Here is an 8,397-nt window from a genome sequence, read left to right as displayed (position 1 = left end):
CAAGTGCGTTTATGTCAATTTAAGCACATTTCATTTTCCTTTAATAAGAAAGGTTACTTATACATTTTGGTCATCGGTTATGAGACTACATTACATAAACTTTATAAAGAAAATATCGGATTTTCTGAATACATATCATATCATTTTTACAAGGAAAATGGTCTAATTCTCCAATAAAATCTCTTATGAACTCACCAACCTTTGTGTTGACACTTTTCAAAACTACTTGTATTCTCAGGAATCCACTGAAAACAGGAAACCAACAACGTTTTGAGGATGGGACGATAAATCGTCAAATAGTTCATTTTGTTTCATAATGTAATTGATTCGAATCATGTAAACATATACTTTGGTGTAACTTTTTCAGTTATATTTATGATGGTTGTATTTACTTTGAGCACTATTATACTCGTTGTTGTGATACTCTACATGAAGTCCTCCACCCTCGAACGTTTCCGCCATCCTTGGTTTGGGGGTGTGACATTGGTTCACTCCCAAAAGGTACATTCTTCATGTGTCTTCTCTCACAAAAAATCATTTCTTCTTTCTATCTTCAGTTTGACGTCCCTGCAACTTCAAGGCTTCAGTCTGGTTTCATTATCTTCTCCTTATATAACGATTTCTTGTTTTTGTTTCTTCTACATTCTACCCTAGCTCCAGAGCAACTTGTTTGGTGTGGAATGGACAGTGTATTGCTATATTGGGATGATATGCTTCTGATGGTGGGCCCTTATGGAGATCCGGTTCGCTATCTTGATGATGAACCCATTATGCTTATCCCATAGTGTGATGGAGCTAGGATATTGTCTAACTTAAACATGGAGTTTCTTCAACGGGTCCTAGCTTCTATTGAATCTATCTTTAAGATTGGCAGCACAGAACCAACAACTTTATTGTTTGATGCTTTGGATCATTTTGACAGGAGGAATGCAAAGGTAGGGTGTCACTTTGATCCTTGAATTAGACTTTACATTTCTTTCTTTCCTTCTAACTTCCAATATCAATTTATTCCATTCCAGGCTAACGAAAATTTGAGGCTGATAAAAACATCATTGTACGAGGCTGTTAAAGTCTTTAGATGCTGCAAGACATGAGTTTGATCATTTTGACAGGAGGAATTTCCTCATCCTCTATCCCGTGTCAAGAAACCAGCTGGATATAGAGTAAGTTCAATCATTAATATTAGTAGTTCTTTTTGTTTCTATTACATAATTAACTTTTGTATTTTACATGTGTTGTTGCAGTTGTCATATCAGATAGTTGACTCTTTAATCTGGCTTGGAATTCGAGACATGATAAATGATGTTAGGAAGAAAAAGTTGAAGCTGCGACCTATCACGTATTTAAGTGGTTCTCAAGGCTCTGAGACTGATATTCCACATGGATACATATGGAGTCCTCATCTTGTTCCTAAACCAAAAGGTAAATTTTCCCTATATTAACTATTTATAAGACTTTATTGTATGAGATGGATTAATCAAATCATAATATTCACAGATTAGGGACCTAAAATTGATGTGGTTGGATTTTGTTTCCTTGATCTCTCATCAAACTACAAACCCCCTGAAGAACTTGTACACTGGCTTGAAGCTGGCCCAAAACCTATCTATATTGGGTTTGGTAGCCTTGTGAGTTTTCTTTATCCATATCATCAGTTCTTGTATGCTTTTTATAATTTATATTATATATAAAAAAGTAATCTAAATATAAATTCCCACAATTTTATTTATCCATTGTCAGCCAGTTCAAGAGCCCGAGAAAATGACACAGACAATCGTTAAAGCCCTAGAAATGACTGGACAAAGGGGCATCATCAACAAAGGATGGGGTGGTCTTGGTATCTGTAAGTAATAAGTATATATATATATATATATATATATATATATATATATATATATATATATATATATATATATATATATGCTTCGTTTATTTTATCTTTTATATCACAACTTTATTTTTCCAATTTACTCTTTTGTTGCTTATGGAAGAAATCAAAACTGATGTAGATAAACTTTTTGTATCTTCAATAACAGAGCCAAAGGATTTTGTATACTCGTTGGACAACATCCCTCATGACTGGCTTTTCTTGCAATGTGCATATGTTGTGAGTCATTGCTGCTGCTTTATTTTTCGCCCATAGTAGCAACTTAGTTACATTTTTGTTACACATAATAGCAATGTACTTACATTTTTTATTTTTTATTTTTAATTTTGTAAATGTAGGTACACCACGGGGGTGCTGGAACTACAACTGCTGGACTAAAAGTTGTGGTAATTTTCCTTAACAACTTGCTATTTTACTTTTACCAATAATAGCAATCTGATATTATATGTTGACTTTTTATCTTATATTATATGTTGACTTTCAGTGCCCAACTACAATAGTACCTTTCTTTGGTGACCAACCATTTTGGGGAGAACGAGTTCATAGCAGAGGCGTAGGGCCGCCACCCATACCAGTCGATCAGTTTAACCTCACCAAGTTGGTTGATGCAATTAAATTCATGCTAGATCCCAAGGTAACCAACTCCCCTATTGTTTATTTGCTAAATGCAAGAAACAACAATTTCCTTTTTTTTTCTATTATAGCATTGTACCTTGAAAACTCCACCTAGTTATATTTATAGCAATGAAGATCACTTTGTAATATTTGGAATACATTGCTGTAACTATGTAAAATCTAGAAAATTGTATTTTTTTTAATATTAATGTGTGGAAGTGTTGCAGGTGAAGGAGCGAGCAGTGGAACTTGCAAAGGCGATGGAGAACAAGAACGGTGTGGAAGGGGCGGTTAAAGCGTTTTTAAAACATCTTGCGCAACAAATACCGCCAGATTGCAAGCCTTCTTCAACAAAGCCTCGAACCAAAACCAAACCCTCAAAGTCAAAAGTAACTCTTCCCAAAGTCTTTACATGCTGCAAGACATGAGTTTGATCATTTTGACAGGAGGAATGCAAAGGTAGGGTGTCACGTGCTCCTCACACTCATATCCCACCTTCAAGAAAATCAAGACCTAAAGATGTAAGTCATTCCCATTCTCTTTTCATGATCAAATGACCTTTTTACCCCTGTTTATGCACACACATTTGATCGATAACCAACATGCGAATTATTAAACCACTTATAACTTTTTAATCCTTTTATATAAAACTAACATTATATATTTATATATCACTTTCAGATCACTTTCATATGAGTGATCTGAAAGTGATATGCTGAAATACTGAGATTACTACTACTGGATGTAGCTTTAGTAATTAAACTCATTGTAATTTATTGTCCTATATATACAGCAAGCTGCCCTTGTGCTTAATGCTTCACGTCTCTTCTGATACACGTTGGACTTGAGAAAGAATGAAGAGCAGGAAAAAAGGAGAAGGATGATCAGGTCACATGCTCAACTCATAAGGGTAATTTTGTCCATAAATTTGTATATATAGCTTCCCAATCCCAAGTTTGGTTATATATTAGTTAACATTTGATCACCTTCTGTTAGGCTGCATTGCTATTCAAATTGGCTGGAGAACATGCAGTTGGTATTTGGTCCCCCAAGTTCCCTTATGATATAAATATAATCTTTCTTATGTTGAGCTAGCTACATTCTACATATAATTAATTTCCTTCTATTTCCACTTCATATATATAGTGCTTGGGCCCACTGTGATTCCTGCATCTCCAAGTTGTGGTTATGATATTTCACTCGAGCAACTTGTTTCCATGACCAGGGACCATAATCTAACTTCTCTTCATCAATATGGAGGGGCAAGTTACTTAGCTTATCAAACATATTTTTCCTTCACTATCAGAACTCAAAACCTCTTTATATATACATCTATACCTATATATATATATATATATATATATATATATATATATATATATATATATATATATATTCAGGTGCAACGGTTATCTGAGATGTTGAAAACCAATCTGGACAGAGGAGTACAAAGACATGAAGATGAATTAAGATACAGGGGAAATGCCTTTAGATCTAACACTTATCTTATGAAAAAAAGGAAGAAGCTTCTTTGTATGTTATATCTCTACAACAACTATTTCTTCTTTGCTTTTATTTACAACTGCAGCTAACCATGGGTATTTTAATGAGTAACAAGTGATTATAGACAGTCCCTATAGTTTCAGAATCTAAATGAGGAAAAGAGAAATATTATAGATAGATGTTTATGTGTTATTTTAATGAGTAAGATATTATTTTTATTATTATTCTACCTTTAGTTGTGTCTTCTTAACATATACAAATTGAAGAAATTATTGATCCACAGTAAGTCCATGGACTGATTGTTATGCTTATAATGTGTTTTTGGATTGTCATGTAGGTAGCATCTCATCTTCTTATTAATTTGGTGTATTATTTTGGCAGGTTGATCCTGCTACATGACCAATAATGATCTCTAGGGTCTGCTAGAAGGATTGGAGATTGTAGTTAACCTATATGTCCAATAATGAACTAGTTCAACTATTATTTGTTGATGACTTTCATCTCTTTCACATTTGATGTATTATATTTGTCTACTATTGGAATGATTATTTGTATGACATTAACTTTTATATATGAAAATTTATTTTCTATTATGAAACATTAAATACAAATTTAATTTGAAAATAAGTAAATCTATAAATAATATTTTTTTTAAACATTTAAAATTATGATACGCAAAAATGTGTGTCATCTTCATTTATGACATGGCCTTTCTTGACAGGGGCTTTCTTGATACGTATTGCGTGTCATTAACACGCGCGTCGTAAGGTTACGACACGCGAATGCGTGTCGTCTTCCTTTATGACAGGGCCTTCCTTGATACACATTGTGTGACGTAAATACGCGTCGTAAATGCGCGCCGTCTCTCTTTATGAGAGGGCCTTTCTTGACGCGCATTTGTGCTTCGTCTGAGCCTTTTACGACGCGCAATGAGCTCGTAAAAGGCTGTTTTTCTAGTAGTGATAATGAATCACGCTTTCCTATAATAATAATAATAATAATAATAATAATAATAATAATAATAATAATAATAATAATAATAATAATAACAATTAAAGGTGATCAACCAAAAACTACACAACCTCAATCACATATTAGCACTAAAAGTAAGTAGAACACTGTTGATACGCCATATAACAATTGTTCCAAGAAAAAAAGTTGATGCATGATCTTAGTAACATGTATTAAAATTAGCAATTTGGTATTAGAATAGAAATAAATTGGACATGGATTTACAGTAAGTGTATCATACGTGTTTACTGCCAAAGTAGATGCCAACGCCCTTGATAGTTTATTTTCCTTTTGTTATTTTATGGCCTATTTCGGGTACTTTCTAGTTTTGCGAGTTTTATTGCAGATTTCATGGAGACTAGTGGAGCGGGAATGTTCGGGACGTATGGAAAGCGATTGGACTTAGAGGACGTTGAGAATTATAGGCTTGGTGATAACGGAGTTGATGCATTAAGCGGGCTTGATGATTATTTGAAGGCTTGGAGAAAAAGAAATTTGAATTTGCAAGAACCGAAAGAATATTCGAGCGTGTGGAAATTATTAACCGGCTGAGTTTACAAGCTATGGGTGATTTGGAAAAGTCATATTCGGCTTAAATTGAAGAAAACTTGAAGAAAAATGGGCTAGGAGCTGATTGGACTCAAACTGGGCCAAGTGAGCTAAGCTATGGAGGCCCAAACCTCAAAGATGCTACATCCAATGGCCACCCGCGCAACAGCACGCGGGTCGCACAACCTTCTGCAGGGGCAATTTCGGAAATTCTTCTTTTGAGCTATATGGGGAAGGTTGGTGTGCCACTTTTGCAAACTCTTAGACATCTGATTTTTGAAGATTCTCTCTGGAGTTTTGATGACTTTTGAAGGCCAAGAACACTTGACGAACATCATCTTTTTACCTCTTGATTCTTGTTTAATGTTTGGTACAATCTCCTCTAACTTTGTTTCTTTGAGTTTAGCCATGCTTGGCTAAACTAATCTTGGTTGACCTATGTTGAATCCTTTGAACTTTTGTTGAATGTTGAAGAATCTATGAACATGTTCTTAAATCTTTATGGGAATGTTTTGTGTTTTAACATCTTATCACTACTTGTAAATTTTAGTTCATGAGTTTAAATGTGTTTGTGGTGATTAGTTGGCTAATTTCTTAATTAAGTAAAGGATCCTCAAATTAGCAAGAAACTAATGATTTTTGTGTTGTTTTTGCTTCACACAATCATAAAAACATTTCCTCCAACATGGTGGTGAAAGCATTTGACCCCTCTTGGATTTGGTGACTTTTTGGTTCTTAATGCTAGTTGACTTTCACTAATTACATGCTTAATGGAAATTGTGACTTTGACTAAGGAAATTGTTATGAGCTTCTCTAACCATTTCAACCACTAAAAAAAGTCTAGGTAATCTCAAGCTTCTTGGATTACTATAGCCAAATTAAGGATTTAAATCAAGTATTGCACCATTGGATTCTAATGATATGTTCTTCAAAAGTCAAAGTGATGAAACCTTAAGTCAACCATCCTTCTCTTATTGATTTTACATCAAACTCCTATTTTTTTTGAAATTGTTTATTTAATTCGTAGTTTAATTCTAGTTTATTTAAAGTATTTCAAAAGACCAAAACCCCCTATTTTATTTTTATTCCTATCTTACAAGTATTTTTACAAAGAGATTTTTCATAGAGTTATAAATTGAACCAATCTCCGTGGATTCGATCCCTTTACCACTATACACTATTTTAGTGTGTAATATTTAGGGTATTAATTTTGTTGGCCTCGACAACCATCAGCCCCCTCGTATGACCTCTCATAGTGATCAATCTAAATAAGAGAAGGTCCTGAAAGGCCAAAATGTTTCCTACTATTTGTATCTATAAAAAATGTTTAAAAGTTGAAGACGTATAAGAAGATAAAAATTGTATGAATCAAATACCTTTTCTCCGGACTATTTTAGAAGGAGAGATACATGTACTCATTCCATTCCACCAGCAGTGGTTTTGTCTGATCTTCAAGAACATAAGTGACCTGCGTATTTTCCTGATAATGGTTTTATTTTATCGGTAAGACTTGCCCTAGTTGGAAAAATTAAAGAGAAAGTGGAGCATGTATATGACATATACAATGTCGAGAGGGGAGAGAGAGATAGAGAGAGAGATAGAGAGAGAGAGAGAGAGAGTGGAGAAAGAACATCGACGACGACAACGGTGAGGACAATGTGAGGTTGTGGTGTGTGCTTTTGTAACGTCGTGGAAATTCAAACCATTTTTTTTCATTTTTCAAACATAACATATCTGATATAAAACATCCCAAAACTCAAGTGTATCAAATGTTATCACGATAAAACATATCCCAGAATCTCAAATACAAAATCCTTTGTTAGTGTGTAAAAATCATGCCGACGCCTTCCCGCGATCCTCGCTAGTACCTGAAACACAAATCACATAACATGGTAAGCATAAATGCTTAGTGAGTTCCCCAAAATACCACATACAACACATAAGCTACTTGAGGCTATAGCTCTACGAGACCTTTCGGTTAATGTGTCTTAGGGACCTTCCGGTCCCATAATCTGAGTAGACCTTCTGGTCCTACTCCGTTGACCTTCTGGTCCATACCATATTGATCTTCCGGTCCATACCCTGTTGACCTTCCATTCCATACCATACTACTCATAACATACATAACATATACATATCACATAGAAACATATAACACATACTCGTCATAGCACATAAGACCTTCCGGTCACACATAATTACCACCCTAGGTAAGGTATAGTGAGAAGACTCGCCTCGTATGATGTCTAGTAACTCACGTGCTTGAATCCTCGAACTCGTAACAATGACCTAGCCCTCGCCTAATTACATAAAGTAATTATCTCAAATCAAAAACGACTCTCAAGGCTAGACCAATCCCTCCCTATGTTCTTTCAGAATGATAAAAGACCATTTTACCCCTCTAATGGTCCAAAAGTCCACACATTGACAAAACCCAAAAAGTCAACAAAAGTCAATTGCAGGGAGTTACGTTGCGTGTACCAGCTCTGTACGCGGGGCGTACTCCGTGGTCATCCAGAATCGGGGTACTCGACCCCCTACACAGGCGCGTACTGGGATTATGCCTAGCGTAATGCCCAGTTTTATACTTTCATGATTTTTGGTTTGAATAGATTAAGACATAAGCTCTATCTCAGATTCAGGCACTCTACTGTCTCCTAAGCCATAAAGTTGAAACCTTTAAGCCTTTGCATGGCCGTAAAGGTTACCAATCACTTCAAACACATATCCTCTTTCCCCATTAAGCCATAATCTCATGCATGACTTAATCTTAATGTCCAAGACTGGATTTTTATGGATCTACAACACAAAATACACTGAAATGGGGTAGA

The 8,397-nt window shown here is 35.0% G+C and overlaps 1 pseudogene; it reads left to right on the top strand.

The window, feature by feature from the left end:
* Positions 1 to 818: 818 nt before the first annotated feature.
* LOC111878367 (sterol 3-beta-glucosyltransferase UGT80A2-like) lies at positions 819 to 2,961 on the top strand (annotated as a pseudogene).
* The last annotated feature ends 5,436 nt before the right edge of the window (positions 2,962 to 8,397 follow it).

This window comes from Lactuca sativa, chromosome 5 (genome assembly GCF_002870075.4).
Source record: "Lactuca sativa cultivar Salinas chromosome 5, Lsat_Salinas_v11, whole genome shotgun sequence".
Lineage (NCBI taxonomy): Eukaryota > Viridiplantae > Streptophyta > Magnoliopsida > Asterales > Asteraceae > Lactuca > Lactuca sativa.
Note: the sequence above shows the minus strand (reverse complement) of the source record. Positions and strands in the feature narration are given on the sequence as shown.